The following is an 8,231-nucleotide window of genomic DNA, read 5'->3' on the forward strand; positions in this document are numbered from 1 at the left end:
ATGTTTCTTTGATAAGAATCTTATTTCTGCCAGTGGCATGGCGTGAGCAGTTAAGCCACCACCTGCAGTGCCAGTATCCCATATGGGCTCTGGGTTGAGTCCTGGCTGCTCTATTTCTGATCCAGCTCCCTGCTAATGTACCTGGAAAAGCAGAGGAGGATCTTCTTTAAATTATTATTAAGGTTTATTTATTTGAAAGTCAGACTTACATAGAAAGAGGGGGAGGGGGAGGATTCTTCCATCCGATGGTTCACTCCCCAGGTGGCTGTAATGGCAGGGGTGGGGTGGGGTGTGTGTGTGTGCTGGGCCAGGCTGAAGCCAGGAGCCAGGAGATTCATCTGGCTCTCCCACATGGGTGCAGGGGCCCAAGCACTTGGACTATCCTCAACTGCTTTCCCAAGCACATTAGCAGGGAGTTGGGTGGAAAGTGGGGCAACTGGGACCCAAATTGGCATTCCAAAGGTGTTTAGCCAATGCTGACCAACCAACAACACATATCTCCCGTTTTATTCCTTTCCTTTGAATGTGATACTAACTTTAAGTGTTGGGTTTTATTTAGAACTTTTAGGCAAGGAAGTATTGAAGCAACTTTGGAGTACATCCTCTTTGATCGGATGTGAGAGAGGAGATAAACTCCTCACGTCTCTCAGGATCAGCCCTTCAAGTGCACGTTGGTTCCAGCTTAAAGAACTGCAGAATCCGGGGCCGGCGCTGTGGTGGAGCGGGTAAAGCCGCCGCCTATGGTGCCGGCATTTCATGTGGTCTCCGATTCAAGTCCTGGCTGCTCCACTTCCAATCCAGCTCTCTGCTGTGGCCTGGGAAAGCAGTAGAAGATGGCCCAAGTGCTTGGGCCGCTGCACCCACGTGGGTGACCCGGAGGAAGCTCCTGGCTTCAGATCGGCTCAGCTCAGGCTGTTGTGGCCATCTGGGGAGTGAACCAGCGGATGGAAGACCTCCCTCCCGCCCCACCTCTCCTCTCTCTCTGTAACTTTCAAATAAATAAATAAATCTTAAAAAAAAAAAAAAAGAACTGCAGAATTGGAGCTGGTGTAGTGGCGCAGTGGGTTAAGCTGCTGCCTGCAGTGCTGGACCTCAGAACACCTGCTGCTCAGTTCCAGTCCTCCCTGCTAATCTGTCTGGGAAAGCAGTGGAAGATGGCCCAAGTACTTGGACCCCTGCCACCCTGGTGGGAGACCTGGGTGGAGTCCCTGTCTCCTGGCCTTGGTCTGGCCCAGTCCTGGCCCAGCCGTGACTGCTGCAGCCATCTGGGGAGTAAACTAGTGGATGAAAGATCTTTCTCTCTCTGTGCAACCCTGCCTTTCAAATAAACAAATCTGTTTTAAGAACTAGAAAATAAATTATCACTCCACTAGATGTGCCAGCATAATAATTTCAATAAAAGCATTTAAAAATGGCTGTTATGCCTTTTCTTTGGGCTTTTGCCCGTGCTGGGCCTGTGCTGCCCTGCCTCCAGGGCACGTGGCCTTTGTGCCACCTGCTCCGTGGTTCCTCGCCTACATGTTGGCTCCTGGAACTCGGTTACGAGGTGATTTAACTGTGGTAGCTCTACATCTGCTCCCCTGGAAACTCCCTTAGGATCTACAGGCCCTTAGACTAGATGGGATTAAGGAATTATAATTAATGCAATGTACCCATGTCAAATGCTTAAGGATAATTAAGCTTGTGAAGAGCTGTGACTGTTTTTATCTTTCCAGGGCCTACAAAGAGACTGTAAAGCTGTATAGCCCTGCATGAATTCCTATGGACTTACTTCTAAGGGTACAGTTTAAAAACTTGCCATGGGATCCCAAATCCACTTGGGCTAGATGGTAATGGTAACATCTTAAGTTTTAAAGGGATCATATAGGTGGGATTAAATGTTAAAGTGATCATGTCAATAGGATGAAGTGTTTATTGTTAATAATAAATAGAATTAAAGAGGAGTGAATGCTCCAACATGGAAAGGAGTCCATCCAGCAGACTCAGAGTTGCAGTCACCTTCAGTAGCATTCAGTGACCTGAGTCAGCCCTAAAGGCATTCTGGTCTGGCTAAAAAGTCCATAAGAGCATTGTAGGTGTGGAAAGCCAGGACACTCGTCAAAAAGTGTCCCTACATGGAGGACCTCCCTGGGTGAAACCGCAGTGGAAAGGAGTGGTCATCAAAGAAGGATGTGCTTTTCTCCGAAGGCAGGAGAGGACTTCCACTTTGCTAATGGGCTTGTCTGAATATTGATGGAGTTTGTGGATTCAAAGGGCTTCCATAGCGTAGGCTGCTCATGTCAAGAGCCTCATTGATGTCACACATCATAAGAGTGTTAATTGTTAAATTAGCAACGAGTCACTGTGTACTAACTTCCCATGCAGGACCTCTGTTCTCAAAGAGCTATAGTATTAGCATTAATGGTAAAACTTGATCCCAGGGCTGGCACCGTGGCTCAGTTGGTTAATCTTCCGCCTGCAGCGCCGGCATCCCATATGGGCGCTGGTTCTAGTCCTGGTTGTTCTTCCAGTCCAGCTCTCTGCTGTGGCCCAAGAAGGCAGTGGAGGATGACCCAGGTTCTTGGGCCCCTGCACCCACGTGGGAGACCAGGAGGAAGCACCTGGCTCCTGGCTTTGGATCAGTGCAGCGCCGGCCATTTCAGCCATTTGGGGAGTAAACCAATGGAAGGAAATCCTTTCTCTCTCTCTCTCTCTCTCTCTCTCTCTCTCTGTCTACCTAACTACCTGACTCTGTCAAATAAAAAATAAAAAAAAAAAAACCTTGATCCCAAAGATTTACTTTGTTCTAGTGTGTGATATTCTTATGTATCATAAGTTCTAGTTAAGTCTAAGTGTCAAACTCCATTGGCTGTATTCCTAGGTATTTCTTTAAAGGTTAAGTGCCTCAAATATGAATGCTAAGATTCATGACTCTGTGAAATTCCTATCTTGTATGTTTTAACATAAGGTCAGATATTTAAAAGGCAGCTAAGGATACTTCTGGGAATGGCAAAATTCTGTGAAATTTGGATTCCAGGATTTGGATCCCAAGCTTTTGTATATAGCTTTAAAATACCCTTGTACAGATACTATACTGAAAAGGGTAGCTACAAAAGTTGTTGCAAAGAATTAAGGAGCTTCTAACAGAGGTTCTGACATTGAAAATTGCTGATGACAAGTCTATGGAATATGGATTCCAGGATTTGGATTCTAAGTCCTTTATTTGCTTAAAAAGTCCCTGACACAGACACACTGCGCTGGACAGGGGAGCTACAGAAGGTGTTCCAAGGAATTAGGGAGCTTTTGACAAAAACTCCAACATTAGGAATTCCTGAGCAAGCCATTCATAGGAAGACCCTCTTCAGATCAGCTGCAGCTTAAATGAAAGGGACTTTAGCAGGTGCCACTGAACAGGACTACCTCAGTAAAATTAGGATTAAACGTCTACCTCTTAAGTCTTCAAAGGTGAACTCAAAAGACACACCTGATTATTCCTGTAAGCCAGAGACCTTAAGTATCTCTTCAAAAGCAAAAGGATAAGTACAGCCTTTTGCCTTCATCACATCAAGGCTGCTGCACCTCAGGCAGACATGCCGTACCTGCCCCTTGATTCACTCCTGGGAACTGTTATTGATGATAAAACTCCTAATGGCTTCTTCTATTATAATTCTCTATGCTCAGGCTAAATGGGTTTATAATCTACATAAGGGTAATCTTTTCCTTTTACGGGGCATGCTATTCGCAGTTGGTCTTGCTCCAGTTTTGCTTATGCTAATTAATAAACATGTTTCAGAACTCTGGCAATAACTGCCCATGCAGGGGACACAGACATTGGCGATGACAGGGACTGCTCCAGCTCACAGAGCAAATTCGTTAGATGAGATAGGCAGAGACTTCCAGACCCAGGCTAGGCAGGGCCTGCACTACGCCCCTCATAGGCAGGAAGCAGCTGTAGAAGACATGATGATTCAGGCCGGTGCCGCGGCTCAATAGGCTAATCCTCTGCCTAGCGGTGCCGGCACACCGGGTTCTAGTCCCAATCGGGGCGCCGGGTTCTGTCCCGGTTGCCCCTCTTCCAGGCCAGCTTTCTGCTGTGGCCCGGGAAGGCAGTGGAGGATGGCCCAAGTGCTTGGGCCCTGTACCCCATGGGAGACCAGGAGAAGCAACTGGCTCCTGCCTTCGGATTAGCACAGTGCGCCGGCCGCAGTGTGCCAGCCGTGGTGGCCATTGGAGGGTGAACCAACGGCAAAGGAAGACCTTTCTCTCTGTCTCTCACTGTCCACTCTGCCTGTCCAAAAAAAAAAAAAAAAAAAAAAAAAGACATGCTGATTCTACACCCTTCAACATCCCTTAGGATTAAGGGGATGGAGTCTCTGGTGGGGAATGAGGTAGGCTGGCATACAGGATAAAATATACCAGGTTTGTGAGCTGGAAGACTACTCCTTCATCACACCCCTATGTGACCTCATGCCTCTACCTGGCCACACCTGGGCACCCACCAGCCAATCAGACTAATTAACCACTCCCCTTTGGAAGTGGATTAAAGGCCTGGGACACGGTGGGCCCGGCCCTTTTCTTTGGCCTTTTCCCATGTGGGCTCCTTGCTGCTCTGCGCCTCCAGGGCATGTGGCCTTCGGCCACCCACCCACCCCATGCCCCATGCTTCCTGGCTTCGGTAGGAATCTAGATTTCCCTCTCTCCTTTAGATAGGGCCCTCGCTCTCCTGTGCATTCCTCTCACTGAATAAAAAGCCCCACAGGCCTCAGTGTCCACCGGGAAAGGGAGGACCCCAGGTGCTTTGTGTCCTCTGAATCTGTCTCCATGCGCACCACTACTAACCAACCAAGTTAGCAACAGAGCCCGAGACTGCAGGGAAAACTTAAGAAATCTGCATTTGAACCAAAATATTTGAACCCAGGGCCCAGTGTTGTGGCGTAGAGGGTAAGGCTGCCACCTGTGATGCTGGCATCCTATATGGGCACCCGGACAAGTCCCAGCTGCTCCACTTCCAATCCAGTTCCCTGCTAATGGCTTGGGAAAGCAGCAGAAGATGGCCCAAGTCCTTGGGCCCCTGCACCTGTATGAAAGACCCAGAAGAGGCTTCTGGCTTTGGGCTGGTCCAGCTCTGGCCGTTGCGGCCATCTGGGGAGTGAAACAGCAGATAGACGATCCCTCTCTCCATCACTCTGCCTTTCAAATAAATACATTTAAAAAAATTTTTCAAGAGTCATCTACATAGAACTCAGGACAGTCTTGGATCACAGATCCTAAGATCTTCACCAGGTATCTTGGCTGCTCCTGCCGCAGTCACAGAATCCCTTGTCCTGGGTAGTTTACAAACAACAGAAACGTCTCACAGTTCTGGAGGCTGTGAAGTCCAGGGTCAAGGGACACAGATCTGGTGTCTGCAGAGGTCTGGCCCTCCAATGTTGAGGCGGAGCCTGTCCTCATGTGGCCCACGGAGAGAAGGACCAGGCGGGTTTCTTTCTTTTCTTTTTTTTTTTTTTTTTTTTTTTAAGATTTATTTATTTACTTGAAAGTCAGAGTTACACAGAGAGAGGAGAGGTAGAGAGAGAGAGGTCTTCCATCCACTGGTTCACTCCCCAGATGGCCACAACGGCCGGAGCTGTGCCAGGCGGGTTTCTGAGGCCTCTTGTAGAAGGGCATGACCCCCTCTCCCAGTCACAAGAATCCCAGTTCCTGGTTTTTGAGAACCTGGGGGGTGGGGAGCCGCCACGGGTGCTCGAGGATCCAAGGCAGAGTCCTTCTGCACCTGGCCCTGCACCACCCCACCCCGCTGGCCCCTGGAGAGCTGCACACTGCCTGCCAGCCCCCGTGGCGCCCACACTCAGCTGAGGCTCCAGTGCCTGTCTTGCCCGACCCCCACCCTCCCTCCATCTCCACACTCACTGCCAAGCTCACCGTGCAGCTCCGGGGCCTCCCGCTGACTCCCCTCAGGGCAGCTAGGGAAGCGGCTCCTAACTGCCCTCCCGGAAACCAAGAGGATGTGTGGACAGTCCTGTCACAAGCAGCAGAAACCCAGCTCGAGCAGAGACACTGGCACCCACGTCAGCCCAACGGAAGAGCTTCACCAAGGCATTGAATTGGGTCACCAGGGGAAGCCATCTCTCCTTCCGGCCTTCGCTTCTCGTCTGGCTCTGACGCTTCCTCCCTCGTGTAGCGAGATAGTTACTGTGGTTCCAAGTTCACTTGTTCCTTGACTGAGGTCAAGTGGAAATGAGTCTCAGCCTCGCCCCGTGGCCCCAGGAACAGCATCAGCTCTCACCAGCCTCCTCTGGGATTCAGTCTCAGCGCTGAGTGACCCCTGGCCGGGGGGGGGGGGGGGGGAGCGCATTATCTAATTAGCCAGGCCCTAATTCAAATATGCTCTCTCCTGGAGCTGCAAACAGTTAATACCACCTGAAACTAATGTCGAGGGGGGCAAAGAGACACCTGGGGTGCTATTAGCAGAAATGGATGCAGAATGGCCACGAGACAGCACATCTCTGCTTTCCCCGATGTTGTTCATTACAAATGCCTTGGTTTTAGTGACACCCTCCAGAGATGTGACGGTCACTGTTACATGCAAAGAGCAGGCTCACAGCTCACAGGCATCTGCACGCGACTTCTCACCTGCTAGCCTCCCCTGCCTCTGAAATGGGAGAGTGAGAAGCAGTGGGGGTGGGGTGGGGCTTCGAAGGCTGTTTTCTAGCCTAGTAATGGCAGCAGCTCTGGGCGTTTGTTAGAAATACACATTCCCAGGCCCAACCCAGATTTACTGAATTAGCACCTTGGGAGGTAGGGCCCAGCAGTCTGTGTTTTAACAAGGCCTCTGGGTAACTGATGCACACTGAGGTTTGAGAACCACTTGGTTAGGGCATGCTGCTGGTGACCTAGCAGCAGGGGCAGCACCTGGGGGTCCACACCTGCCCTCCTGGACTGGAATCTGCACTTGTAATCGGATCCCTCAGTTGATGTTTGCATTTGCTAAGCACTGGATTGGGGTCTTGAAGAGAGTAGAAGAAGGGAAATGTGCAGAGGCAACCATTTGCACACAGAGGACGGCCCCGTGGTGGGCACCCCTGTGGTCCCCATACACGTGTGATTTCCTCCGCTAGCTCTTAGCTCAGTGGAGAAACAAATCCTGCCTCCAGGTTGACCTGAGGTTGAGAAATAAAGACTCAAGAGTTGAGTGTACAACACAGTGTCTGGCCTCGGCTACACAGGGCAAGGGTGGCTATGAAGAAACGTGACCGGAGTTTTCAAATAACTTGAGGCAGGTAGTGGGAGACAAATGGGGACAGCAGCATAGCAGTTGGAGATAGCTAGAGAGATTTCCAGAGAAAACCACTAGAGTTTTCTGGGTCACAGTGATGCTCCTTGTCTGTGCCCTGCAGAAGCCTCTGGGCCACTCAGGGCTGCCCAGCACTGCAGTGTGGCCAGCATAACGGGCCCTGGAAGCAGGAGAAGCGCTGCTCCCTCCCTATCCCCACCGACCGCTTCCAAACTTCTCTCCAACTCTCTCACCTTTGGTAGGGAATTCCTGTGGATTCTTCCTGTATGCCTTTGGCACAGTGAGCTGATTTATGTTTCCTTATAGTCCTTCTTCTTACGTGAAGGGTAGCTTACTATAGACACAATTTGCACTTTGCTGTTTTTTTTTTCTTTTAAAGATTTATTTATTTATAGACAGAGGCCTTGAGGGAGAGACAGGTCTTCTATCTTCTGGTTCACTCCCCCAAATGGCCGCAACAGCTGGAGCTGGCTGATCCAAAGCCAAGAGCTTCTTCCGGGTCTCCCACGTGGGTCCAGCGGCCCAAGCACTTGGGCCATCTTGTACTGCTTTCCCAGGCCACAGCAGAGAGCTGGGCGGGAAGGGAAGCAGCCAGGATTCAAACCTGCGCCCATAATGGGATGTCAGCGCCACAGGCCGAGGCTTAACCTACTATACCACAGCACAGGGCCCCTGCATTTTGCTTTAGAGAGTACGTTATGGAAATTACTTTATGTCAATTCATAGAGCTTGTCCCCATTGTATGCACACAGGTGTCATAGTCTCAACTCTTCTCCATGTGTAAGCATTTAGGTTGTTTCCAGCGTTTTCACAGACAGCAGACAGGCTGCAGTGGTCTGTGCAGATTCAGAGCCAAGGAGCTGGGTAATCGAGGCTGTACGTCAACTGTGAAAGCCTCATGTGCCAGACTCCACACGCCATCTTCACTTGTTTAATTTGAGAGAGAGAGAGAGAGGGA

At 50.1% G+C, this 8,231-nt stretch overlaps 1 protein-coding gene and 1 long non-coding RNA gene across 6 annotated transcripts in view; one reads left to right on the forward strand and one right to left on the reverse strand.

Moving 5' to 3' along the window:
* LOC127490736 (uncharacterized) overlaps positions 1 to 1,416 on the forward strand; it is a 28,013-nt gene extending 26,597 nt beyond the window's left edge. For both annotated transcript variants that reach the window (XR_016235826.1, XR_016235828.1), the window contains exon 4: positions 560 to 1,416. This is a non-coding gene — a long non-coding RNA (uncharacterized LOC127490736). The remainder of the gene's footprint in view (positions 1 to 559) is intronic.
* CCNE2 (cyclin E2) overlaps positions 1 to 8,231 on the reverse strand; it is a 651,763-nt gene that overhangs the window by 42,505 nt on the left and 601,027 nt on the right. The window lies entirely within an intron of this gene.

This window comes from Oryctolagus cuniculus, chromosome 6 (genome assembly GCF_051225735.1).
Source record: "Oryctolagus cuniculus isolate XC-2025 breed Fujian yellow rabbit chromosome 6, ASM5122573v1, whole genome shotgun sequence".
In the NCBI taxonomy this organism is placed as follows: Eukaryota; Metazoa; Chordata; class Mammalia; order Lagomorpha; family Leporidae; genus Oryctolagus; species Oryctolagus cuniculus.